The sequence below is a fragment of the Phacochoerus africanus genome, chromosome 3, assembly GCF_016906955.1.
Source record: "Phacochoerus africanus isolate WHEZ1 chromosome 3, ROS_Pafr_v1, whole genome shotgun sequence".
NCBI lineage: Eukaryota > Metazoa > Chordata > Mammalia > Artiodactyla > Suidae > Phacochoerus > Phacochoerus africanus.
In genome coordinates, this window is record NC_062546.1 from 33,222,955 (window position 1) to 33,237,662 (window position 14,708).

A 14,708-nucleotide genomic window follows, 5' to 3' on the forward strand; every position below is an offset into this window, starting at 1 on the left:
ATTTCCTCTGAATGCTACTTACCCTTGCCAGAATCTGAAGCTTTCAGGCAGCAGAATGCTACCCTCCCAGCACAGGACTGGAACTGCCTGGGGGGTTGAGATGCACCCAAGAAGCCAATTGGGCACAAACACCTCTGCTCCCTCCCCTCCAAGGGGGTCACACCTGCAGGTTCTCCTCTGCCTGTGAAGGCCACTGAGGCTTAGGCCTCCATGGCCGTAGTAGGGCCTGGCTTCAGGTTGCTGCCTTTCTCAGCTGCCCTCCCTTCCTGGTCTCTCATCACAGACCTTTTTCTGCTTCTCCTGAGCCAAGTGCCCAGCTTGCCCTCCAATCCTTGGAACTACTTCCAGGGAACTAAACTAAGACACAGACTTTTGACACACACCCCGCCCCCCACAGTTCCGTATTTTCATATCACTTGATGCTTTCCTACCTTTGTCAGTCTGGAGTTTGCTGGAGACACCAACAGAAGCCAGGGGTAGAACCAGGCTGGCTCCATCACTGCCTGGCCCCCTACTCCCTCCCAAGTGGTCGCTCATCTGGGTTTCCTGGGGAAGTCTCTAGGTGGTGTTTAGTGGGTGCCCTGTTCCGGAGGGACCAGTGGGCTCCATGCCTGGCAGGGGAGGGGAGGGCGTGGGCAGAGGCCGAAGGTAAGCCTCTATACGGCCCCACAGCAGCCTCGCTGGAGCCTGTGGGGAGCCCCGGAGCTCGTGTGACCCCACAGAGCTGTTTGCAGTGGGGCTGAGACCTCATCTGTCAGGATGGAGCTCGGGCCACCCCAGGAAGGGCCATGGCCTTGCAGCCATGGTGACCCTGAAGAGCTGATAGCTGAGGGACCTCCCTGCCTCCCTCCAACCAGGCCTTCCTGCACCAGGGCCAGCTGAATGGGGGTCTCGGGTCATTTCCTTCCACTGTCGTCTTTGTCCGCTCCAAAGCCTGAGAGACGCCCATCATCCACCGCCCCGCAGCCTTGGCCTCTCCCGCAGCTGCTTCCCCAGCCCCCTCGCTTGCACTGGCGTCTCCCTCCGCTAGGGGAGCCCTTGGTTCCTTCCGGCCTGGATCACTCCCTCCTCGCCCCCCCCTGCCCCCCCGTCGCCGGGTGGGCCTTAGGGTGCCCCTAGCGCGGGAGGCATCAGTTCTCCCACACCAGGAAAGGCCGATTACTGCTTTCCGATGCACGAGCTGCTGCTGCACTACGCACTGTGGTGCGTTTATTTCTGGTCCGCTCCCCACCCTGGGAACTCCTTGAAGACCTCCGCGGGGACATGGGGCAGATCGTGGATTCCTAAACAGTGATCGGCTGCTTGTTGGCTGAGCTGCTCCAGGAACGTGGATGAACGTGCTTCTAAATGTGCGCGAAGGCCAAGGTCGATTTACACACCCTGTCACAAGTGTGGCAGGAATTGAGAAGAATGAATGCCACATAGAGAGCTTCTGGGATTCCAGAATTCCTGATCCCTGAGGTCATGGACAAGGGAGGATGGGTCCCATTACTGCGACCACTGATGGCAACCCAGAGGGAAGAGGCTCTGAGCAAAGAGGTGCTTGACAAGCCTCCTGACTAGAGCCAGCAGTGTTGGAATTTGTTGGTGCTCTTGGAAGTGTTGGAGCATAACCTAAATACAAAGATAACCCGTGGTGCATCCTCTTTGCAAAAACATTAAAATATGACAGATCAGGGCAAAGTCCCCTTTAACACGCCCTCACCCCAACACACCCCTTTCCTCCCCAGGGGTGACCGCTACAGGGTATGGTGTTGGAGACCCTTCCAGGTGCTAGAGAAACGTGGGCACCTGCAGGCGCAGACACATACAAGAAGGTCGACCATGTGCTCTTTGTAAGAGCAGAGTCTGCACACCTGTGACATATAAGATGGGTGCCCTACCTGCCACCCTGTCCCATCTCTGCCATTTGCTGTGACCTTTCAGTAAGTCCCTGCCCCACTGCTCCCTGGGCTGGCATGTTCTCCAGAGAGTTCCAAGTGCCTGGGAATGTGTGAGTGACCGCCCTTTCCAAGGATCCTCACCAGTGACGGGTGCAGGAGTGACGCCTTACTCGCTCGGAGTCCCCTGTGGGGTCCCTGGACTGTCTGTCCACCAGGCTCCTTCCCCACCCCCTTCCTGCATTCTCCTGGGACCAGACCCTAGAAAATCACAGGCACTCAGGCTCTACCTCACCTGAGATGCTGAGAGCAGCAGATTGATGCAGAAACAGAGGGATGCGCAAGCTGCAGTGCAAGGAAAAATCAGAGGTCCTTCAGTGTGTGTGAGCCTGGGAGGATCCCAGAGGCAAACTGAGATACAATACAGATACATGTGCCAAGACACTGGTTAGGGAAAACGGATAACCCTGAGGAAGGCTATTGACAAGTTAAGAAACGTATACTCCTTCCCACCCCCACCCCGCGAGCTCCTGCCCTACACTCACCCCCACTGTCTCAGTACCAGCCTGACTTTGTTTTTCCAAGCAATAAGCAAAGTTGGTACCCCTCTTCCACTCACCAACTCACCAGGCCCCATGGAAAAGGGGGGGAGGTGTTCTCATCACTAAGAGCAGGGTTTCCATTTTCTTCTGGAACCCGTGGCTACATGAGTCCATGGAAGAGGGTGAAACCTTCCAAGTTACCTGAAATAAGTCCAAGAGGAAGGGGTCGTTTGTTTTATTTTTTTTTTAATTTTCTAATTTTTTTTTGTCTTTCTAGGGCCACACCCAAGACATATGGAGGTTCCCAGGGTAGGGGTCCAATTGAAGTCGGCCTATGCCAGAGCCACAGCAACTAAGGATCCAAGCCGCATCTGCAACCTACACCACAGCTCATGGCAACACCGGATCCTTAACCCACTGAGCAAGGCCAGGAATCAAACCCACATCCTTGTGGATGCTAGTCGGGTTCATTCACCACTGAGCCACGACAGGAACTCCTGTTTGTTTGTTTTATGGCCACACCCACAGCATATGGAAGTCCCCAGTCCAGGGATTGAATCTGAACTGCAGCTGTGACATAGGCTGCTACAGTCAGATTCCTAACCCACTGTGCCACAGCAGGAACCCCAAGTGGAAGGCTTTTCTTCATCTAATGAGTGAAACTTAGCAAACATTCCACCCCAGAGCAGGTGCCCTAGGATAGTCTGAAACAGCCATCAGGAAAAGGGTGGAAGGTAGGCCCTGGCAGCTGAGGGTCCTTCTGGAAAGACGAAGGAGGTTTCTGGCAGATTTGGGTCACCAGTGGAACATTACTGGGTGAAAGATGGCTCTGTGGGTGGGAGAAAAGTGTGTGTAGAGACTCTTACGGGCACAGAAAGGGAATCAGAGAGAGGAATGGGGATGGGGAGGGTGGGGAGGGAGTTGTTGGGAAAACATTTGGAAGCTGGGGTTTTCTGGTGACTTCAGGAAGAGGACAGGGAGGGACAGGGGATGGTTTTTGCATGTGGTAGAGGGTTAGGAAGATTTGTAAGTAGGGAGAAGTCAAGGATTAGAAATAAAAATGCTGAATTTAACCTTCAAAGGGAGGGAAAGTCATGGAATTGAGGCCAAGGTCTAGCTCTTTGCTAAGAAGAGTCAGACATGGGTGGAACGCTTTTGCTAATTCTGGAGCTGCCCTTGACCCACAGCTCAGCACAGCCCTGGCCTCATCCAGAAAGATGAGAATGGTCTTTTCAAATATGTGGTGTCATTTTGAGCAAGCGTAGTTGTTTTAAGAGGGTTGATTTGGTTAGGGTTGAGAAGACAGACTGTAAACCATATGGCATCATGCATCTCTCAGTACAGTGTTGGAATTTCCTCCAGGGAGACACTGAGAACCTGCAAAGGGTTCAGGAAGGAAAAGTAACCCTGATTGGATGTTCTCCATACACCAGGCACCCGGCTTAAGCACCATCAAGTGCCTAAACTCATTTCACCCTCACCCGGTCCATGGCTTTTGCTGTGATGCCCATTTTAGATGGGAAATCTGATGCTTTTTTGCTAAAGAGCCCTCAGCTCCCAGTGCACCTGGTCTTTCAGGCTTTTTGGAGAGAGCCCACAGGAAGGAATACATTTTCCATCGTGCTGCAGATATACACATATTTACAACAAAACAGAGGTTTTTCAGAACTATACATGCCTTTTCTATGTGAGATGTGCAGAGAGATTTGATTTTATTCTTTTCTTTTATTTAAGGATAATCTCAACGAAGTAATTGCTGTCATAACATACTAATGAGCCATCAATTGAAGTTTGAAGAACACTCACCAGGATTTGAGGTCACGTGATTTTTATCCTCCAAAAACAGTCCTTACAAAGTTGCATAGCATCTGTCTTCCATCCATCCCTCCATCCATCCACTCACCCATGCAGCCATCCACTCATCCTCCCATTCATCCACCCACCCATTCACCTGTCCATCCATCCATCCATCTATCCATTCCCCCATCCATCCATTTATCCATCATCCATCCATCCATCCACTCATCCATCCATTCATCCTCCCATTCATCCACCCACCTATTCACCCATCCATCCATTCATCCATCCATCCATTCATCCATTCATCCATCCATCTATCCACTCATCCTCCCATTCATCCACCCACCCATCCATCCATCCATCTAATAAACCTTTATTAGTGTGCAGAAGTGGAACCAACTTCTGGATTCTCCATTATGGGGACCTATGCCACCCCATCAACTCTCAGCTCCCAAGATAGAAAAACTCAAATCATCAAACCACAGAAAGCCTCAGTAAAGGGCAGTTACACACCCCAAAAATGCCCTAAGGGGCCATTATAGGTGGTTCCAGAGCTAACATCCTTGCACATAATCCCCAGAAACCCCCCTCCCCCCAAAAAATCTTCCTTCAGACAATCAGTCATGAAGAGAAGAAAACATGCAAAAAAAGATAAGTGAATCAGGCAGTCTCAGTAGCATCCAGAGACATCAGTGTGGGAGGTCCCCGCAGCATAAAAAATGTGCTTTGGGGGGACTGAAGTCACCCCGTTCCCACAGCATACTCTCTTCTTGCTTCTGAATTTGTTGTGAGTCCTGCTAACCATGACCACAGGCTGTTCAAAATTACACCATTCGCCTTATTTAATTTTCTTCTGCAGTCATAAATATTAATTAAGCTAAACCACAGAGAGCTTCATTTCAATCCTTTCCCTTCCTGAGGACCATAAGCAATTAAGGCCCACAGCAGTTTAAGTACTCACCGGTTCTTGAAATCTGCCCTGGGACATCCACATTTTTATTTTTTAAATGAGGACAGATTTATTAAATCTTAGTGGTTGATGTTCCCTACCTAACTCTCCTGGCCTGTGGGTATTCCCAATTTGATTCTTTTGCAAAGAGGATTTTTGCTTCTCCAGCGGACTTGCTCGTTTTCTCCAAACCAAGATGCAGAAAAGGGCATGTTCCACTAAATGAGGCCCGGAAATGTTTGTGCCCACCTGTCAGTACCCAGAGGCAAAGACCCGATGGTTCAATGTTTGTTTATTTAATATTATTTAATGATAAAAACAGAAGGAATCATTGTACAAAGACGAGGAAAATGTAGAGCGAAAACTGAAAGTCTTCTTCCACCTCCTCCAAACCCAGTTTCTGGGGGTGTAATTGTTAACGGTCTTGTTTGCAACCTTCAAATCTCTTTTGTGCACAAAGTCAGGATTATTTTCACAAAAATTAAATCAAATTACTCATATCCAATAACTCTTTAACCCTTCATCACAAGGTAGAGACCAGATGTACTTTCCCATGTGGTTCGCAGCCTAACTACTCAGTGTTGCTTCTACAAAGTAGAGACTAGAAACTTTATATAATTTCATAGAGATTTATATCATCCTTTCTAACAGCTCCATAATATTCCACAATAAAGTTGGGTTATGGTCTATTTCACCTGACTCTTTTTTTTTTTTTTTTGGCTTTTTAGGGCTACACTCACAGCATATGGAGGTTCTCAGGCTAGGAATCAGAGCTGCAGCTGCCGGCCTACACTACAGCCATGGCAACACTGGATCCAAGCCACATCTGAGACTTACACTACAGCCCACAGCAATGCCGGCTCCTTAACCTACTGAGCGAGGCCAGGGATTGAACCTGTGTTCTCTTGGATACTATTCAGATTCATTTATGCTGAGCCACGATGGGAACTCCTCACCTGACCCTTTTAGAGTTATAACCTTGGACATGTGGTAGGTAAACTGCATACACACACGCACACACACACACACACACACACACACACACACTTGGTGCCAATAACTGAAAATTCTACCTGCGAGCACTTTCTTTTCTTTCAGACTTCTGATAAATTTTGCATCCGAGAACATCAGCATGTGGAAACAGTACAGGTTTAGGTCAGAGGGCCTGGGTTTGGATGGGAGGGCTGGGTGGTCTGAGACAAGCCCCCAACATCTCCTGTCCTGGGCTACAAAGGCAGCTCCCACCTGAGAGCGGTTTGAGAAACCATTGAATCTGATGCAAATATTACCCCTCCCACCATGAAGATCCTGATCACTGGTGGGTGGAGGGGGACCCTAGGAAGAAACATCAAGAAAAAATTTCTAAATTCAACATATTAAAAGGCAGAAAAGAATAAAAGAAATAAGGAAGTAGAAAACAGCTTCCTTTCAATTTCTAGATAACTACAAAGACTTGGGGAGGAGGGGGCAGCTCAGGTCCCAGACACAGAACTCCCACCAGGACCAGATGGTCCTCAGCATTAGCATCTACTTAGCACTTTATTTGGAAGACTTAGAGGAATGGATTGACCAGGTTTCCCCATAAAGGGAAGATCTATTTACCTCTATCTATTTACCTCTATAAACCTCTATTTACCTCTATATACCTCTTAAAGGGATAGATCTATTTATGTAAATGGCTCTAGAGACTATTAAATAGCACTTATTTGTTATATAAGGCAAGACAATACACCCAAAGTCAGCATCGCATCTTTTGATCCCCAAGTCTGACAGAGGCAAATTCTGGGGTGATGTCACTGCCAGGCGTGAAAGAAACTACAAAGTGACTGTGTATTTTACATCCAGATCCATCCTGGGATCTCAAAACAGCTGAGTATATCGACCTCCTTGGTTTTCTCATTCTTAGTCCTCACTGCTTAAAAATCAAAGGGAGATTAAGTACTTGGTCTTTTAGAAATATGGTTGAAATACGAATGTGCCCACAGGGAAGAAAAAAATCCATCTCCTCCTTCTGGGCGGTTCTTACCTGGAAAGGAGCCCTTTTCCGAAGGAAGGGCTTACTTAAATTCCCACAAGGGAAAGAGGAGTTCCGTGCTCACTGCATACTGCAAACAGAATACGCATCAAGGAATCACCTTGACGTTGTTCCTTCTTCTCACCTTTGAGACTCAAATTTTAGTTGCTCAACGTTTCCTATTATACGTGTTGGGAAAATATTTGGTGGCGAAGCAGGAAAACAGTGTGTTTCCCGGCAGGGGGTTACTTTTGGTGTGTCTGCGGGCTCCAGGCTTTCCCCACTCCAGCTCCTGTTCTTCTTCTCCTCGGGCACAGGCAGGCGCGCTGGTTCAGAGTCAGGTCAGCGTCTGCGGAGGAAAATTCCCGGTCCTGGTCGCCTTCACAGGAGGCCCAGGTCTTTTCCAGGAGGAGAACATACAAACCCCGGTCCAAACTCAATGAGCGGGAAGCTCCAGGTCACTTTCGCTTCTTTTTGAACCTATTTTGCTTCTTAAAGATGCATATTAGGAGCAGGGTGCAGCGGTGGCGCGGCGGGGACGGGGTGGCGGGGCGGGGAGGGGGGGCGGTGTTTAGGAAAGGTTGGCCCTGTCCCTGTTCCCTTTCTGGGGAGCCCAGCGCCAGGCTTCAGGGAGGCAGGATCAGCCCGGATCCTGTGCCTTAAGGAGAAGAGTTAGGGATCCGGGAGGACTTTTGTGATGCAGTGTGATTACAGCTGAAACTTTGTTTAGGCCTTTTTTTTCCGCGCTAGGAGAATGACAGCTTCTAAGTCACAGACTGAGCATTGCTGTAGATTGCGGGTCTGCCCTGTCACCCTGGGAGGTCCCAGGGGAGGCCTCGTGGGAAACGGACCCGGCCAGATGGGGGCGGGGAGGGGGACGCTGCTGGGGGCACGTTCGCCAGGGAAGGTGCCTCCTGGCGATGGGGCGGGTCCGCGGGGCAGGGAGCGAGTGGGAGGCGAGAACCGCTAGAAGGTAAAGAAGGACCTAACACTTTTCATTGTATCCACGCCCCTCTCAGCACCCAGCTCAGGCCAGCCTGCAATGCGAGGGAGACCGGGGGCTACTACACCTGCGGCCGGGAGACCAGAGCCACCGCATCACCTGGAAGCCTGTGAGCGTGCGAACCCTAACGCCCCTCCCCCGACCCGCGGAATCAGAATCTGCATTTTAACAAGATCCCCGGGGGTGGGTGGGGGTGGAGGAGGTTATGCACATACAAATTTGTGGGGCGGTCCCAGGCCCAGTTAATTACCCCAGTCCCAGTGGGTCGCCGCTGCTGTTCTAGGCTAACCCTCCCGGTCCAAAGACCGCCCTCGCTTTTCAGGAAGCTCCGCGGTCAGGAAGACAAAGAGTGAATACAGATCCGGGTATCACGCACAAGTGCCTGCTTCATGCACACACACAGACACACACAAACACACACAAGGGGCAGGTTCTCAAGCCTGTAGGAGCATCTCGCGGCCATCTGCGGCCTCCGCCCCGAGCCAGAACCCTCACCCCCACCCCCGCCAGGAACCCTGTGATGGAAAACTGACCCTCTAGAGAGGTTACAAGCGGTGGTGGGACGGGAATGGCCTGCACCGCGCCGCTGCCCGGCTACAATCTGCTTCAGAGGACCCCACCCTTGACGCTCCTCTTCTAGGTCAGCACAGGTGGCAGGCTCACTGGGGGTTTGAGCTGGCCCGCAGGTAGATTCATTCTGAATGGTGACATGTAGGCTCAGCCCCTTTGGAATGGGGTTTTGGCCAGAGATTCCTGGGTCATCGCTTGAAAGAAGACTTGAAAATACATGGAAAATAAGTTCTCCTGGGATCCGTGGCAGAAGAAAAGAGAAGAGGAGCAAATAAAGGAAATACTTAAGCTCTGCAAGTGCAGGGCTCTACCTATGTGGTCAGGACTGTATGGCCACAGTCCAGAATATAGCAGGTGCTCATTAAAATGGTGGCTGAATGGACCTAAAAATCTATACACTCCTCTTCATGACCACTGCTTAAGGTAAAGCAAGTTATGTATAATTCTTTTCTGTTTACACAGAGCCGCTGCACCACTTTTTTTCCCCCATGCCTGTAGCATGTGGAAGTTCCTGAGCCAGGGATCCCGCTGCAGCAACACTGTCAGATCTTTAACCCCCTGTGCCACCAGGGAGCTCCCCCTGGATCACTTTGAGATGGAAGCAAGAAGCAAACAACCTCTTCCCAAGCATGGACTCAAACTCCAGGCCTTGCTACGCTCTTTCTGATTTCACATCTGTCTACCCCTCATGCTTTCGTACTTGTTCAAAGTATATTTGTTTATCCGAGTAAACGATCAGTGCTTCTAGGTTTAATGGGGCTATTTCTTAATTATCTCCCTGGGTTCCAAAGAAGGAATGTCCGGGTCTGAGTCTTCAGGCCTGTGACTTTGACTGCCTATGACTCTGTCCTTAGTGGAGTTTACTGCAGGCCTTTGGAGCAGGAATAACAGATTTCCTCCAAGAATAACATCCAAATGTATGAAATAGCTCACAGGGCCACAAACGTAGATCCATCTAATTTAGGCCTTCCTCAAAGAGGGGTTTATTCTCACTCACGTTGACGTGTTATTATTGCTACTCGACCTTGCCGTTTCTTTATTTTTATATTTTCCAATTATTTTAATTACCTGCTATAAGAGTCCCACATACCAGAAATGTGCTAAAAACTCAAGAATGGTGGGCTGGATGCCAAGGATATACCAGAAATATTTGTCACACCCTGGACCCAAATGGGCAGACCACCGGCCTTCCCCCCAGACCCACACAGATGGGAGTGGAGTCGACAACGGCTTGACTCAGACCACAGAGAAAACCCACTAAAAATGCACAATCCATCACCACACCCAACCTTCCAAACAGCCATCATATTCTAGGTGCACAGAGCAAAGGAGCTGAGAGCCAAAGTCATCCAAGAGGACCCAGAACACAGCCCCGCCACCCTTGTCAGTCTAAGAAGCCCCACCTGCGGTTGGCGTGAATATCACTTCTCTTCCTCCTTTAACTCCAGGGACCACACAGTCCTCTTTCTGACACCCGGTCAGAGAACATAATACTGGTTTGTTTTCAGAACTCAAACCCTTACCCCCTTGGAATGGTGGCTTCCCTGATGTCCTTTCATGTGTGAGAACTGAATGAATTTGTGCATGAATTCTTTTGCTATGATTTTCCAGGACTTCGGCTCTAATATTCTTATTATGTGTTCACCCTAAAATAATAAAAAAATAATGTAATAATAAAATAATAGTCATATGAAATGATACAACTCTACTGCGGGAAGAAAATGTAGGTTGAAGATAAAATTCTACCACCAAACACAACCAGGGTTACCAGCCTCCTATTTGTCTCATTTTATCATTATTTATTATGACTTATTTCCCATCTTTTCCTGAGAATCTTGCTCAGGAGAGGTAGACTGTATGCTGCCATACTGTGTATAAATTTACAATATTCTCTCTTGCTTTCCTCTCACTTTTAACATCCTTTTCTGATGTTACTGGTGTATTTACTTAAATCTCCTTTGAAAGCTATTCTTTGCTAATTACCTTTTCAACTGCCCTCTCCATAAACAGCTAGGCCTTTGGCTCTCAAAGAACTGTGGAAGGCAGCAGAAAAGCATCTGAAGTGGTCAGTGCCAGGAAGACTAATTATGACGTTCTGATTTTTTAAGTGAAAAATCAGAAATAACAACCCCCGGAAAGTGAATTTTTGTTTTTGTTTTTGTTTTTGTTTTTTAGGGCTGCACCCATGACATATGGAGGTTCCCAGGCTAGGGGGTCTGTCTAATTGGAGCTACAGCTGCCAGCCTATGCAACAGCCACAGCAACGCCAGTTTTGAGCCACATCTGCAACCTACACCACAGCTCACGGCTATGCCAGATCCTTAACCCACTGAGCGAGGCCAGGTATCAAACCCGAAACCTCATGGTTCCTAGTCGGATTTTCCCTATGCCACAATGGGAACTCCTGGAAAGTGAAATGTTGATTACAGCCTTTCACATAATGATATGCCTTGTCTTTATTGGGACATGGGACCCACCCTGAAATTCTCACCCTGTGAATAATGGAGGTGTGGCCATCTAATTTCTGCCAACCTAAAGAGTATATGAAGGTAAAATGTGTATTTTCACAAGACTTTAAGTCATCTTTCTCTGTCTTCTCTGTCTTAACCTCACAGACAGACCTGCCTGGTGATACCCCTAAAACAAGGCCTGTGCTGGATATTTATTCTCAAAGGGGCTTCAGGGACTAGAGAATTGATCAGCCAAATGCACCCCCACCCTTTGGTATTTTATGGGTCATCACTTAGGGAAGTTGAGTTCTGTTTAGGGACATCTGGCTTCTCCACCGGCCAGTTTCCTGTGACAGAGAGCCCCCAGAGCTAGGAGTTTTGACCGAGATTGCAGGAGGAGCAGAGGAGGCCCAGACTTGGGCCCCAATCAATCCTCTGGGGCAGCATCCGGAATAAAACCAGTGTGCTAACCCCAAGCACAGTCACTGGCTATGAGGCAGCTTTATATAGGAAGCCTGCAGCACCCAAGGGAAAGACGGGGAAAGGGCGGGACACGGGCAAGGGGAAGCCCTGTGGGCCGCAGTCCCAGGTGGGGCTGCAAATAAGGGGGGATCAGGGGAAACATCTGTTTTCAGCCCGAGTTACCCGCGAACTTTTTCCTGGAGAGAAGCTCCCGGAGCAGTTTACAGCATTCCAGCCTGAGGCTTTGGTGCCAGATGCTCTGAATCAACCTTTAGAAACCAGAGCTGCCGGGAAAGGAAGGAGCGGGAGTGTGCTGGGGAGGCGGCGCCTCCGAGGGCCTTCGCGCCGGGAAAGGCTGCCCACCAGGTTGGAGAGCGCGCACTCCCCGCAGCATCTGCCCGCCACGCTCGCCTTCCCTTTTCTGGGAGGGTCCCGGCAGCCGCCCCTGCCGCGCATCCCCGGGCAGCAGGAGACCGTCTGGGTTTGCGCAGAACTTCGGGGACTCGGAAGACGCTCCAGTCCCCCGAGGGTCTTTTCTGGGAGACTCGCAGAGGCCGGCGGACAGTGCGGGCGCCCAGGTAGCGGGGTTAGGGGCGCGGAGGTCAAAGAGGGCTCCAGTCGGTCCCTAGGCCGCGCGGCCGACAGGGGGCGCCCTGTCACTGCGGAAACCGGTGGCCCAGGACCGGGCCGCACTCGATCCTTTCGCCCAATTTCTAGAACCACATTTCGACCAGGAGCAAAAAGAGGGCAGTGGACACCCACACGGACGTACAGACTAGGTTAACCAGAGCACTTTCGAGTTTTCAGTCCCACGCACACCAGAAAGCTGTCTCCCGTTTCGCGGGTTTGTCTGATTTGGTGTCTCTTCTCTACTGAACGGGAGAAGCGCTCCGTGGGGAGGCGGTACAATCGAGAGAGCGAGAGAGAGAGAGAGCGGAGAGAGAGAGGAGAGAGAGGAGAGAGAGGAGAGAGAGAGAGAGAGAGAGAGAGAGAGAGAGAGAGAGAGAGAGAGAGAGAGAGAGAGAGAGAGAGAGAGAGAGGGAGGGAGAGTGTGTGTGTGTTTCCGTCCTGGGCTTGCGCAGAAAGATTTGGAAAAACAGGCAACTGTTTTTTTGAGCGTCAGTGCACACCCTCTTCTCAGCTCTAGGGAGAGCGGTGAAGTTGTGTCCATCAGCGTTCAGGGACCTGGTGAGAGATGCCAGGGGTCTGGTCGGCTCCCCGCACACACTTACGCTACGTGTGCACACACCCGCGACACTTCCCGCTGCACCGGCCGACCTGGCCTCCTGGCAGCCCTCTGCATGGTGCATGGCTCTCTGGTCTCTCAGGGAGACGCAGATCTTGGCGGTCTGGGGAACCTGCCCTGGCCCTCTCTCAGCGGGTTCCTTAATGCCCTCTGTGAATTGGTCAAACCAGTTCAAAGTGTTGCAGGCCGGAGGGACCTGGAGCAGAGGGAAGTGGTGGGCGTCCCCCTGCATCTACCGCTCCGCCCTGCTGCCCTTGGGCCTGACCCCACTGGTCCTTCCGTCGTCGAATCTCTGCTCGGTACCTGCCATCTCGCTTTGTCTTTTGCCCCATTACCCACAACTCTGGACAGGTGGGTCAGATACCCACTACTTCCTTTTATCCGCCTCCCCCCCTTTGGGGTTGAGGGCGGAGAGCTGCATCCTCACTGCCCAGCTGGATTTTTTTAGAACCAAGAAAGCATGTCCACCTCCAAACACCTGTAGCTACCCCCCCCCCCACCAATGTGGGCTCACTGAGGTCTTGGTAGCTGACCCAAGAGAGATAGTAACTTGAACTCAGAAGCCGGATCGAAAATTAAAAGGACGAATATGGTTGTCAGGGTTTCTAATTCTTATTAAAATCTTCAGAAAAGCAGAGCAGACAGAGACTCCCGAACGCACTTCATGTGCTCCGTTATTGATTCCTTAATTCCCCCCTCTCGCCGCACGCCTCACTCCCACCTCCTGCCCTGTTTGTTTTAGTTACGAAATGCTGTGGGCACCTCGGTTGTAACTGAAAAGTAACCTTGAAACACGCTGTCCTGTCAGAGACAAATAGTCTCCCAACCGTCGTTCAGCTGGCGGAGCCGCGTGTGCCCTGCGCCCGGCGTCCGGACGGGGGGCCAGGACTCCTCCCCGCCAGCCGCTCGGTCGGGCTCTGGAGGCCGGGCTCCGAGGCGCGTCTGTGACGGGAGGGGCCTCCCAGAAGCAGCGGCCGGCTAGTTAAAGGTGTGTACACAGTTTTTCTAAATACAACGGCGCATTGCAAATTGGCTCTGTCACCGGCTAGTTGTTTTGACAGGGAATGTGCACTGAGAGCGAGAAACCCGGGACAAATAAATGCGGCTTTTATAAAGCTGGGCAGAGGGGAGACTGGGCTGGGAGGTCGGACGCACACTCGGACAGGCGCACCGGCCGCCCGGCGCTATGCGACAGGGCGGGGATCAGAGCCCCGGGCTGCTCCAGAGGCTGGCCTCCTCCCAGGTCCCTCCTACCACCAGGGCTCCCCGCGGGCGTGGGGGTAAAGGGGGCTCGCCCCCGGGGCCAGGCAACCACCCGCCCCGCTCGCCCGGCCCGGCTCGGCGCGCGGGGCAGCGGGGCGGGCACCGAGGGCAGGTGCGGGGAGCCGGCCGGGGCTCCCTCTCACCCAGGTGTGAGCTGATTATTCAAATGGGCTGCCCCGGGTCTGGGGATTGGAGGCCCGCGCCGGCGCGCCGCGCTATATCACCAGCCGCCCACGTCACTGCGGCACTTGTCCGCTCCGCGGTCCACACCTCCTCCTCCACCTCCCCCCTCCTCCTCCACCTCCACCTCCTCCTCCTCTTCCTCCTCCTCCTCCTCTCCACCCCCCCACCCGCCCCCACGCCGCGCGCTTCCCGCCGCCTCCCGGCAGCTCGGCACTGCCAGCCTCGGCCTCCACCGGGCAGCCCGCGAGCGCGGCGGCGGCGGCGGGCGGCGGGCGGCGGGCGCTCCCGGTAGCGGCGGGGCTCAGCTCCGGGCCTCCTCCTCCCCTCGGCCCCTCCTCCCACGCTC